The 11733-nt window shown below is 36.0% G+C and overlaps 1 protein-coding gene across 2 annotated transcripts in view; it reads left to right on the top strand.

The window, feature by feature from the left end:
• Positions 1-1172: 1172 nt before the first annotated feature.
• Positions 1173-11733, top strand: part of DLC1 (DLC1 Rho GTPase activating protein) — a 419617-nt gene continuing 409056 nt past the window's right edge. The window contains exon 1 of one of the 2 annotated variants that reach the window (XM_027597776.2): positions 1173-1489. The gene's annotated coding sequence lies outside the window, so the exon portion shown is untranslated. The remainder of the gene's footprint in view (positions 1490-11733) is intronic. The other variant, XM_027597782.1, reaches the window with a different exon arrangement.

Raw genomic sequence — 11733 nt, 5'->3', positions numbered from 1 at the left:
GATAATTAAACTCAGAGATACTGTTTCCTCTTTCTCTGGTATAAACAATAAAGCTGCTCCACTGGCCTCTCCCCAACCTGGATGTCCCAAGGCCACATCCCTCTTCTTTCCTTCCCCTTTCCCTAAGGAGAATTCTGGGTCATAAAGGAATGAGAATTGGTGTAACTTCTTTCCTGAAAGGACTTGAGCTTCCTCTGTGTTGATATTTGTGTCATCTTATTATAAGACAAACTCACATCTATTATTAATTGATGCACTAATTAAAGCCATACTTGCAGTTTCCATTAGCTTATTCCCTAAATTCTCCAGAGTTGGCTGTCTGGTTTTAATCAAAACCAAATGGTAGTCCAAGTTCCCAGCCTGGAGCAGCTAGGAGGAAGTCATTCAGTGGAGGCACAAGAAAGCAGAAAAGATAAACAGATGATAGTTCACAAAATTTGTGTCGGACAAAGGAGGCAGATACCGTGAGCTGCTTTGGAGATGTGATTCAGGGACTCTGTCATGCTGGATGGAAGAAGTTGCAAGTGGTTAATGTCAGCAAGACTGTAATAGGATCAAGATGGAGTCTGTCTTCAGCTTTCCCAGCACTGCGTTTGTGTGACTGGAGGATTCTGACTGGAGGTAACGCTGCATGTGCCATGACACGAACTACTTTAATTCTCTGAAGGATTCCTGGGATGGGAGAGATTTGAAGACCATGTTCTATTTACTGGCTTCTTGGGATTTTACTCACAGATCCTCTCAGGTACAGGATGTAGGGGTGCAGCATTTTAAATTGTAAGCAGTGTAAAAACAACAACAACAACAAAAGTTTTCCTGTTTAGGGGATGACAGTTTTAAAACTCTGAATTCATCTTGCTCTCATGAGAGATCTTTTGCAAGGAGAACGGCGAAGGTATTTTGAAGAAGTTGTGCATATACATTTAATATAGTGGGAAAGCTGTAGAGGAGAGAGAAAACTACTTCCTTTCCTTGCTTTTCTTTTCTTTCTTAATTCACCAGCAGTGTGGGATAGAGAAAGCTCTACGACTTTATGACTCTCCAGCTAATCACCTCAAGAGCTTTGACAAACTCACTTCAGTTCTGTGTAAAATCAGAACTCCTACATCGCCCAGGCGGGCTCTGCTCTGCCCCCCTCCCTCTGCTTCGTGCACTCTTTCTCACATGCACTCCTCAGAGGCAGGAAATGCTTCTCAGGCAATCTGGGCCTGCTTGTGGAGGCCCCTTTCGCAAGACATCAGTCTGAATTGAGTGGACAGAAGTCACTAGGAACGCCTCGACAGACTCCTGCTTTAGCCAAGGCTCCCTCCAGCTGCAGAGGGTGTTTTTGTGAGAATCACACTCTGCGTGAAACTGCTTAGAATAGAGCCATGATCTCAACCACGAAATGTGAACTTATATTTTGGAGGAACTCACGGGGACGGACTTCTTTCCTAGCCTGAGTGTTGAACAATGTCATGCCTGGGCGTTTCAGCTGCTCGTTGTCTAGGTAAGACGCTGTGGACTCTCTGTCTTTATATTTTGAGGCGGTCTTTGAAGAGGCAGAAAGTTTGACAGAAATGTTAGCATCATGCCCGGAGTGGTGGTTTCCTACGTTTGGAAGCTAAGCTATGAAATTTAGAAGTGGAAAATGTTTAGGGAGCAGAAAACTGCGAGTCAAATTGTTTTAGCACAATGTCAGTTCTAGAATAGGCTCCAGAGAGATTCTACTCTTTTCCTCCGTAAACTAAGATTTTATTTTAGTACCTTTTTATCTTAACTTTTTTATGAATAAGACCAGGTTTCCTATTCCATGGCATAATACAAAACAAATACATATTCTCACCCTTAAGTGTGAGGTGTAAATGATTTCTTTTGATCTCCCCTTCCTTTGCCAACAGGGAGAGTAGATAGCACCAGAGTGACTTTTCTTAATAATGAATCTCCAAAGAATATTCTATGTGTCACGTAAAGTATGAAGATTGGACTCCTCAGTATTTCCCCAAACCAGTTTCAACCACAGTGCAGGCTGCTAATGTACAGCTTAAAGTTTTCATTAAAAAAAAAAGGTAAACAGATGAAACTTCAAAAATTATTTCTATCCTAAATAGTTTTTAATCTGACTTTCAAAAATTTAAATATTAGAATTGGACTTAGTTTGTATTAACTTCCCTGGATTCCCTGCTCAGGTCATATTTACGTGAACATTTTTGAAGAATTGAAGTAAATCTCAATGACAGCAACATTCAGTATTATTATTTTAAGGCAGCAAGAAATCACTGCAATCACATGAAAAACCAATCATGTATTCATAATTCATACAATCATAAAATTAGGTTTCCACTGGGCTATAATCTCTTTAAGGTATCTTAAATGTCTAAACGTGCAATATATGAAGAAAGAAATCTAGCAATGACTGAAATAAAATGGACTTATGCATAACATCCTGTTGCATTTATATTTCTGAAAATTTAAAAATGAGAATAATTATTTTATAGACATGATGTGGAACGGTATGTGAAGGGAATAGATATTCATGTATATTTCCAAATCAATTAGATGAACACAAAATATAATAAATGAAAGATGAAAGTTGTTTGACAGTTGGATCATAAGAAATCAAGTGTTTTAATTCTAAACTTGTACACAGTACAAGGTGACCATTTGTTGTATTAGCTAACTTACTATTGGATTCTATGCTAGAATAAGTTACCTTGATAATATTTTAACTATTCACTAACAATTTGTGTTAAAACTTTTAAATATGATTAAAAAACTATTTTCAGCATGTGAAAAATAAAATACTGACTTATCTGAATTATGATTTAATAAAATCCCTGAAAAGAGTTTCAAGGAAGGAAAGAACTTAAGAGATCAATTCTTCAAACACTGTCTTGAGGTTGCCACAGAGAGCGGAGGAATGACATTCAAAAATGACCTGTCCAAGGTCACACTGCTAGCTAGTAGAAGAGATGACAGTGGAATGCCACTTCATAATTCAGAGATCTTTATACTACATCAGCTTGCTCAAATAATAATTATGCAGAACAAAGTATGAATATATCCAGTAGAAGGCTACTTTCAGTCATATAATTGTTGTACCTCTTTAAAAAATAAGAAAGGCTCAAAGCTGCCATGCATGTACAGTATGGGGGAAAAAAAATCATGGTTTTAAAAAAAGAACTAAATTCACCTAAATAATGAAATATTCTCAAATGTAAAAGTTTTCTTATGCCTTCAACAAACACTTCAATGGAGTAACTCATTGGTGACTGTTTTGTTATATTTTATGTTTATGCCAAGAAAATCAATCCATGTGCTAATAATTATATTAATTTTAAACTGATGTTTCTTAAAAATGTAGGGCTAGAAAGGAGCTTGTCTGATTGATATCCTCGTATTCAAGTGGTATCATAACCAATCTGTCCCAACCAGTGACGTTCAGAGATTTTACTACCTCACATCAGAATCGGTTTAAGGATCTCATGTACCCAGACATTCTTTCTTTTATCTAACCTACAGCTCTATTGCTATAGCCTATTTCCAGTTTTATGGGTTTTTCCTCAGTGAAAATATGGAAAACCTAAATGGACATAAGAAAACATAAGTGTACATTGTGGGCCAAATAAAGTCAGTTCCTTTCATCTTCCCTTGTACAGCTTATTTTCAATCCTTTAATTGGTTCATATATCTACTCTGAGCCTTCTACAAAGTCCTTTAGTTGTAGAATATAGAATTTCTTACAGTATATAAATAAATGTCTGACCAGCGCAGTGTAAAATGAGAGAGTTGGCTGCTTAAGCTGTATCATACTTCATATATGACAGTGTATGTTGCCATGCACGTTGAACACTGCCCTTTCCAAGGCAAGAACCTTTCTCATAAAACTAATATATGTCATTTCTACTGCATGCCATTTCTTAGATGGAATGTGTGTCATGATCCTTTTTTCCCCCATTTTTATGAACCAGATTGAATTCCCTGATGTTATTACACTTAAAAGATGCACTATTCAACACTCTCTGTGTCTCCATCCTACACATTACTGGATGAGGAATCAATGCAGGAAACAGTAGCCTATATAACTGACTGCATGGTTACCAGAGAGCCTAGCAAAAGAGCATACATCATTTTATTTTTTTCTTAAGGATCTTATAATTTAAAAGGAGGATTTTCTGATCACACGTAAACCTGCCCATACCATACACCTCACTATAAACACTATAGGCATGCTTTAATCTCACTCACAGAGGATTGGGTTTTGTAGGCTTTAAATAAGTCTACATTTGGGACATTTTAAATTAATCCTTTGTTTTGATCTTGTTTCTTCTTGGAGAATGAATGAATTAGTGTATGATCTTACAATAAGAATCTTTCTGTAGAAATCATTACAGAACAACAAATTTCCAAAGAGTTGGCCTAGATCTGGATCAGAGAATTTTATGATGAAAATAGAGAAATGTCAGTAATTGTACATAAGAATTTAAAGAGGATGAGAGAAAAGTAAAAACCTCCAGATTTGGAGGAATTGGAAGAAGGAACAACCTTCTTCCCCCATGTGAATGATAAACCCCTTATGTCCACAACTTAAACCCAACAAGTTTGGAAAGAAGTCCAACACCAGATTGACTTTGGTGTGGATATCAGGATGCAACATTTACTTCCATGGTTCTATTTTGGCATTAAATTGCTAGTCATTCATAGAGTTTTGAGAAATAGATGGACTTCGTTTTTAGTGAAATTAAACAGAATAAAGGTGAAGTGTGGACCTCGAGACCTGCTTAAAAAGAGATTGTTGATTATGATTCAGTAGATTAGAGAGTATGTAAGTCAACTTGAGAAGATTAAATAAGGATTCCCATGCAAAAAAAAAAAGTGGGAAGGCAAAGTAAACCACATGCATCTGAATGTGCTCACTAATTAAGATAGATGGGTAGAAAAAATTATTGTGCAAATTATATGTGTAAAAAAGTTGTTTTGTATTAGACTGGATTAGTAAAAGTGTTTCAGCAAAGCAATTCAAATAATTCAAAGAGAAAATCAGTCCTATGATGGAAATGAGATAGAAAGGAAGTAGGAAGATCAGAGCAGGTTTAGAAATTCAATTAATGTTTCTTTTTATTCTCAGCAATTAACATAGCCTAGCATGTCAGATGCTATCCATACCTGTTTGTCAATAAATGTTTGTGAAATAAATCGGAGGGAAAGAGGAAAGAAAGGAAAGCAAAACTGATGATAAAGAGTGGGCATTGTGGATCTTTTTTTTTTAATTTCCAGATATCCTGTGATGATAGAATAATTTTTACAGGGGAAAGAAAATAAGAGGTTGTCAAGAATCATCAGAGCCTGAGGCCAAAGGTTAACAACATTCTCATAAGATGACATTACAAATTCATTAAAAGCCAGAAGGAAGCATGAGCATCCAGAAATAGTTTAAAATTAAAAGTTACGTGAAGCCAGTGACAGCAGAGCACTAGTGAATTTTCCACAATTTAAATGGGGTGGTGAACTGAAAAGCTCATGGGCAGAGTCCGAAAGCTGGCTCTGATTTGCATCTTCACCACTTGATGTTCTGTCATTTGAGGCATGCCCCATAACTACTTTGAGCTTCTGCTTTTTATTGGTAAAGTGAGGAAGATAATGATAACAATTATATCACTGGGTCATTTTGAGCATCACATGAGATTTTGTATGGGCAAATTGTTTTGCACACAGTATAACAAACAAATCTTTGTTTAAAAAAGCATAGGTCAGTTAGTCAAGGAAGGAAGAAAGACTCATGGTGTTTCACATTTCGGTCAAATCGCTCATCTATATTGAAACAACATGGGCATGCAAGGGATAGTTGCAGCTCATACTCAGCCGTGGATTCTGTGGCTAAAATCAATCAAAAACTAAAAGAATCATCTTTGTCATTAGCAGCAGCATCATGTCCCTGAACATCTAGTGAATTCTCACAATATGCAATGGATTAAATGTGCTACATGTATCACTAGCTTAGTATTATTATTTTAGCTTAATACTATTATTTTCCCTTCAACAACGTTTCATTATTCCCATTACAGAGGTGATAAAACTGAGGGACACAAATTTAGGTAACTAATCCAAATCCCCAGGAAAAAAACAATGGTTCTTTAACAGGCATCTTACCTTCACAAAAAAAAAAAAAAAAAAAAAAAAAGATAACAACTTTGGCCCACCAGTAGGTATTTGACCTTGAGCTAGTTACTAAGTCCTGCCAAAATTCCTCCCTATAAAATTAAGGCAATGATAGCAACTACTCCATGGAGTATTTGTGAGTACTATTACGAAGGGAGATAGTGTAAGTACAGTACCTGACCCACAGTAAATGCTTAGTAAATGGAAGTCCTTTGTTACTGTTACTGTTACCATGATCAAAATTTTCAATGTGCCTACTGTTAGTTGGGTATATAGAGGAACACTTGGTAATAAAAACAAGCTCAACTGTACATAGGTTGATGACAAAATAAGATGAGAATTATAGATGTTAAGCACAGCAGGCGAAGTTGATGTCAGAGGCATCAACCCCTGGTAGGACACTGACCTAACAGAAGTAGCTAAGTTCCCAAGGATTTCATGTTCCCAATTTCAGTGAAAGTTGTACTTATTTGAATGAGTGAAATCTCAGTATTCTGTTGGTACTTAGCAATCCAAGCACCTGTGTGGATGTAGCCATATCTCTTATTTGCAGTTAGTGATTACTGTGTCTACCGTTAGAGGGTTCTTAGAAATGATAGCAAAACTAAAAATAGAAAGTGGCCACTTAAAGCAAAGACACATCTCACCATGCTGATGATAAAGCATTATAATCCGTGTCCCTTGTTGAATAGAAATGCTGCTTTGCCATTCAAAAAAAAAAAAAAAAAAAAAAAGGCAGCCAAGCTCTTAATGACAAATTTAACTCTAATCTATTTCCTCTTACATGAAAATTTTCAACTGAAACAAGTTCAGAGCAAAGACAATACTTTTCTTTGGTTGTAAGGGATTTTGTTTTGTAGAAAAAAAGATATTAAGGCAAAAACCCAAATGGTTAATTATTAATGAATTTATCTGCAGAAATATCTAAGATACAGTATAGTTCTAAATACTCAAAGGATTCTGCCTAGGATGGAACACTATCATTGAGAAAACTGTGTACTTTTATAAAATAAAATAGGGAAACCCAAAGAAAATACACATACCTAGAAATTACTGCATCCATGATGCAGTCTTGTTCTCCATGACTGTATGGATTTGGGGATCTTTTGGAAACCAGTTATTCCCCAAAAGGTCTTAGTGATATCAGGCAAATATTATGAAGCATTCCAAGATTTCCTCAAATTACATGTGGGTGACTTAAGAAAACGTTAAGAGAATCTGGAGAGCTGGTTGACCTGAGCTGTAAGTGGTAGTAAGTCAAACACTGCCAGTATCTGGGCTCCTCTCTGCAAAAAAAAAAAAAAAAAAAAAAATAGAAATTACTGAGGCTGCATTACACAGCAGGAAACTGAAGGTAAAAATAGGGCACCACAGGAATAATAATTTTTACAATTTTAGAAACCTGCTTTTTTATGATGAGCTAACTTCTAGCGAACTGACAGAGTTCATCTTCACATTTGCCTAATTCCTGGAATCTTTGACTCTGAAAGCTAAGTAGAAGAAAAGCTTAGTAAAGTTGAGATCTACATAAAAATAGATAGATATTAAAAGAATATTTTTAAATCGGGTACCCACTTCTTCCTTTTTCTTCTAAAGACCAAAAATAATGGAAGCTTGGATGTGTCTTTTGGAAAAAGTAATATACTGCCTATTCCACTGACTTAGTTCATTATGGGTGGTTTATTCTATAATTTACTATTTTTTTTATATCTAGACAGCCTAAATACATGGAAGCTATTTCATATATAATATTTTAAGCTTCACCAAACAACTTACCAATAAAGAATTTCAATAAGAGTTTGTTTTCCAGAGACAGCTAATGAGGAATAATGAGTAAATTCCAACATCTGACAAAATATGCGAAAGTAGATGGGCAATGATTTTATGAAGAATTAGGATGCAGATTGCTACCAAAGAAAGAAAATCTGCATGAAATCATATGGAGATAAATTCATGCTATCATATTATTAAAGGTCTCTCTCTCCCACAGTCTATTTCTAGCCCTGTCTGATTTGGAATAGACAGCATGAATATTTTAAAGGAAAAGCACCAATTGTCTTTTACTAAAAGTTGGCTATTCCGACTCCTGACTAGACTCATAGAAATGCTTTTTTAAAATGTGTTATCTTTTTTGGCTATTTGTTCATGCATTTACATAAAGGAATTAGGAAAACTCGTATCTGCCTACGCTTTCTTACTGCTCCTGAGCATCTTGAATATGAGACATCAGTTTGGCAATGAAAAGCATTCCTCCTCATGTTATCATTGGGCTGGGGAGCAGTGGGAAGATGCCCAAATGTGCACAATTTGGTTTGCTAGATAATTTGTTCCTTGACAGCTCCATCAAGAAAATGAATTTCATTCTGGCCTCTGCAAATGCTCACTGTAAAGATTTACTCTGAAGCTAGCAAGCACATACTTGTAGAACTGTATTAAGCTGTGGTCATGGCTATGTTGTTGCTTCTATTCTAGTTGTCTAATTCAGTTCCTAAGTGGTTTGGGGGCCCTTTCTATTTGCAAATGTGACTCCCTGAGTGTAGGCCTTAGTCTACATTATGATTTCAAATCATGATAGGGTGTTCAGATTCCCAATCTCTCCATTTCACTGACTTACCATATTAACAAAGTGGGTCAACCTAGAAATGTTCTTTTCTCAGTTCAGATGCATTCTTTATTCTTTTAAGAGTGCATTTTAGAGAGTTGAAACCACTTGTAATTAAAAGGAGGTTATTTTCCCCATATCTTTCCTTCTTTCCCACAGTGACTGAGAATATGCTATGTGGTAGATATTACACATAGATACGCTTTAAAGCAGTTGTAGAAGGAAAACATGACCTAAAAATTTAACATGGGATGGGCAATTAAGAAGAAAGACCCTAAGGGAAACCAAAGCAACTGAGGCCACCTAAGGAAAGAGAAAAATAAAGAGAAAGTGTCAGTACTAGTATGCTTGTATTTTCCCTTCTATTAAATACGTAGGATCTGCATGAAGGTGTTTTAAAACAACCTGGGAGCCAATCATGTGTGTGTGTGTGTGTGTGTGTGTGCATATACCTATATTTTTAAATTTTTGTTTGTGTAAGTGTATGCATATGTATGTCATTTGTGTTCTGAAAGGATACAATGAGATACCCACGTTTAAGTGTTTAAGGGGTTGAATGAGAAAAGTTGCCATCTTTCTAAGTACTATGATGAGGTGTCCAGAAGTTGCAAAATAATGCAATGGAGCATCTCTCTTTTCATATGCATTTACTCAATTAAGGTTATTTACATTTTATTTTCTGTACCTTAAAACTTCTGTTCAGATAACATTTTAGAAGGCTATAGCTGAGAGGATCACTAAGAATATTTGTCCTGACTTGCAGGAGTTCTTAAAAGGGTTGGGGGAAGAAAAAGCCCGTTAAAAAAACCACCCAAGAATCTTATGGAAAATTGCATGACATTATTGGCCCAAAATAAATACCCAAACTGGCACCTTTATTGTGCTAATGGAAGGAGGAAGGTATATTTATACTTGTGAGGGGGTGGTATGGTGAGAGGGGAAAGGAATACAGGGAATATTGGGGTCGTATTGGACATATTGTAGAGGAAATGTAGACATATTTATGTATCAAGTCAATCTTAAAATTACTGCTGTGGAACATATTAAAATTTAGATTAAATTTAGATTATTATTTAACATGCTTTCTGAGATTCGGAATTTTTTTTTTTTGCCTCAAGCAAATACCACACAGAATTATAACAATTTAAACTCTCTTTAGCTGTTTCTCCTATTACCTCCATATTTCTAAACAGTATGGTTATACTATATTTTTTGCCATTTTGGACATTATTTGTTAAATTCCTATTATGGAAAATGAAGAGTCAGCTCTCTGAGACTATTCTTCCCAGCATCCCTAACACCATCCCCTACAAAAATTTTATGCTTCAAAAATAGTTGCTTTCATAATTTTTTATTAAGGCAGTATTTGCTGTTTGCATTATTTGGCCACACAAAAAATTCACAGCTAAGCCAGGTAGTGTACTATGATTATATTTCCTTTCTTTTAAAACCCTGTGTTTCCTGGAGGTAATAATTGATTTTTAGTTTTCTATGTAAGTATTACTAACTCTTCCACCTAAATTGTTTGACTTTATTATGAATTCCTCTCAATGTGGTCCCATACCTCATATAATCTATTATTTCCATGGTTTTTTCCTTAGAGATATCTCTTATGGAGAACTTTAGGGTTTATGTGAAATGATTGCCTGCTACAATCCCATCCCCTGGTCTTTGTGTTGAGTTTCTGACTCCCTTGTTGCCATGTCTTCTCCATTTTATTTATTCTCTTATTTGGGTAGAACTAGCCCTCCAGTTGCTTCTTGAGAAGAGGGGGGAAATTTTTCAGTCTCCTCATATAATTTTAAGGTAGAAATAAGTTCCCATCAGAATTTTGAAGATATATTTGCCTGTCTTGTTTCCAGTTTTGCTATTAAGAAATCCAATAACATTGAGATTCCCAATGCATAATATATAACCTCTTTTCTCTCTTTCTCTGATAACATTTACGTTCATTTGCTTACCTCTAAAGTTCTGAAATTTCACAATAATGTTTCTTGGTGTGGTCTTTCATTTCTTGTATTACTGCATACTCCACAAATTCCCTTGAATCTGAAGACAGGTCTGTGAAATTTTCTGAAAAAAAAAATTTTTTTTTTAAATCTCTCCCCTCAATTTTCTCTGAATGCACCTGAGAAATGTAGTTCCTCTCCAAGATGTCAAATGGGTTTTCAAATTGTTAGTAATTCTCTGGAATTTATTGTTGCCTCTGCCATCTTTCCCAAAGAGGTGATTCTAGAACAGTGAAACTCTGAACCTCAGCTCCCATTTGATCTGGATGTTGTGGAGGCAGGAAATTTACCACAGAGGGCCTCATTTAGGGGTTTTCTCCCCTGGAAGACCTACCTAAAATTTCCATCATCCCACAGGACTCACTATTGAAAAGGAGGGAGGGAGGGAGGGAGGAAGGAAGAATGGAGAGAAGGAAGGAAGGGAGGAAGGAAGGAAGGAAGGAAGGGAAAAAAGACGAAGGAAGGGAAAAAAGACGAAGGAAGGAGAGAGGGAGGGAGGAAGAGGAAACTGATGACCCTGTGCTTTATATTAAACTTTACATGATGTTTGTTGCCATGAGATGACATATTATTTTTCTCTACATGAGTTTCTCCCATAAAATTGTAAGCTCCTTTAGGAAAGGTGAAATATATTATTTAGGTTTGTTTCGCCAATCTTTAGCAGAGTGTCTGTGGCTCACTGGGCACTAAATAAACAAGGATTGAAGAACTGATCTTGGCCAGGCAGCATTGCTATCAGTTCTTCATTCCTGCCCACTTGATTTCAGCCACACGTGCTTTATTTGCATCATATTCTCCAGGCTATAGAATGAGCACTGGTGATGATCATCAGAATCTTCTCTAAGGACATTTGCCAGGCCAAAATATAGAATGTGTTTATTTCAGAAGCAGGTGCAAAGGAGAGCATGATCATTTGCTATGAGATATAGGTCAGTGATTCTCAGACTAGAATGTCTCTAATTGCTGTTGTCATTTAATATAATT

Source organism: Zalophus californianus, chromosome 2, assembly GCF_009762305.2.
Source record: "Zalophus californianus isolate mZalCal1 chromosome 2, mZalCal1.pri.v2, whole genome shotgun sequence".
Taxonomy (NCBI): domain Eukaryota; kingdom Metazoa; phylum Chordata; class Mammalia; order Carnivora; family Otariidae; genus Zalophus; species Zalophus californianus.
The sequence above is the reverse complement of the archived record's forward strand: the minus strand, read 5'-3'. Positions and strand labels throughout refer to the sequence as shown.